Source organism: Echinops telfairi, unplaced genomic scaffold (genome assembly GCF_000313985.2).
Source record: "Echinops telfairi isolate 266 unplaced genomic scaffold, ASM31398v2 ScPeMD7_655;HRSCAF=1070, whole genome shotgun sequence".
Classification (NCBI taxonomy): domain Eukaryota; kingdom Metazoa; phylum Chordata; class Mammalia; order Afrosoricida; family Tenrecidae; genus Echinops; species Echinops telfairi.
Window position 1 is genome coordinate 10,158,295 of NW_022104553.1, and position 1,959 is coordinate 10,160,253.

Below are 1,959 nucleotides of genomic sequence, written 5' to 3' on the forward strand. Positions count from 1 at the left end.
TTGAACTGCCAACCTTTCAGCTAGCCGTCGAGCACTTCATCACTGCCACCAGGGCGCCTTTCTGTCCTCTGGTCAGTGTTAAGTCTTTACTTTTGTCTCTTCGGCCCTCGAACCCAGGATTGTTTTCCTGAACATCTAAGTTCTAAGTAGACTGCCAAGTCATCCTTGATGGGAAGACCACGGGGTGGGGGTGGGGGGTGGGGGTGGGGAGGCAATCTCACCCAGAATCAAAGCCAGATTCTTCACAATGGCCTTTAAGACCCTACTACCCAATCTGACCTTGACTTGATGCCAGGTGCACAAGCTGCTTGGTGGACATGCTCGCCCCTCAGGGCCTTTGCACTGGCTGTCCCTCTGGCCTGAGCTGTCCTTCCAGATGCCCACACACCTGGTTCCCTTCATCTGCTCGGAATACTTGTTGCATTAGCACCTTTTCAGAGACGCCTGCACTCACGGCCCTACCAAAAATGGCAGCCCTCTTCTAAGCACTTCCTCTCCCACTTCCCAACTTGGCTCTTCCCCTCAAATGCCTATCACCCTTCAGATACTTATTTCTGCTTTATGCATTCCCTGACTAGATTGGCCATAAGTCCAAGTGCTTGTATTAGTTTGGCTCACTAGGCCTAGAAGCTTGCTTGGCATCTAGTGCCCAAACCCATCACTATTGAATCGATTCTGGCTCTCGGCAATGCTATGGGACAGAGCTGCTGCTCCCTAGGGTCTCCAAGTCTGTTAATAGTTGTGGAAACAGACAGCCTTTTCCCTTCTCCCGAGAAGAAGCTGATGTGTTCACACTGCTGACCTTGGGGTGGACAGCTCAACGCATCCGTAAATATGTAAATAAAGATTTATCTAGTAAATATTTAAATAAAGATTTATTTAGTAGATATTTAAATAAAGATTCATTTAGTAAATATTTAAATACAGATTTATTTAGTAAACATTTAAATAAAGATTTCAAAAGTAAGCATTCAGTAAAGATTTGTTGAATGAACATAGGAATAAAAGAATGAATTCCCACTTGGCCTGAGACCCTGCGAGTGCGCGTCTGCAGCTCTCTCTTCTGAGGAAGCAGGCAGTTGCAACAAGAAGTGGGAGCCCCCCTGCCTCTCTCTTCCCACCTGCATGAGTCAAGAGGAGGGGACGAACAAGTAAAATCTTCCAGCTGCAAAGGGGAAGCAGGCTAGGGAGGCGCAGGAGAAGAAACGGTCTCTCTATGAATGCAGGGCCAGAGTGGGTGGAACTCTGGGTTGGGCGTCCGGACAGGTCTCTGGATTAGGGAATGTACTGGCCTCACTTCTGTGAGCATCCAGGTATACAGAAAGGTTATGCCCAGAGAAGACCTTGTTTATCAAGTGCTCTTAACCTTCTCAAACCCATAGCAACCAGCACCACTCCATCCAACGACTCCAGACACCTTGGTTGTAGAACCCATTCATTCCCATTCATGTTCAAACACTGAAACGTTCCAGAACAGAACTGAACCCATTTCTCCCATAAGAGATCACGCTGGGGGCTTTCAGTCTTCTCGCCTATCACAGTCTCAGGTACGCTATCGGCATCAGGTCGTTGCTAAGTTATCCAAATTAACAGTACCTTTCAACCTCTTCCATGGTCTGGGATCTTTGTTTCGTGGTTGATGATTTCACGGCCTTTTGCGACATTAGCCGCTTTAACCACATTTCCCCCCTGGAAAAATGTTGATAATGCCGACCCTGCCATGTGGGCTTCAGCCGCCGAATCAAACAAGCGGTGATGTGATTCAAGGTTCACAATGGTTTCTCTCTTGACCTCTATCCTGGTTTCCTCTTAGCTTGACTGCTGGGCTCCCTCGCTTTCTTTGGAAACATGATGATGATGATGATGGTGGTGGTGGTGGTGGTGGTGGTGGTGATGATGGTGATGGTGATGATGGTGGTGGTGGTGATGGTGATGATGGTGGTGGTGGTGGTGGTGGTG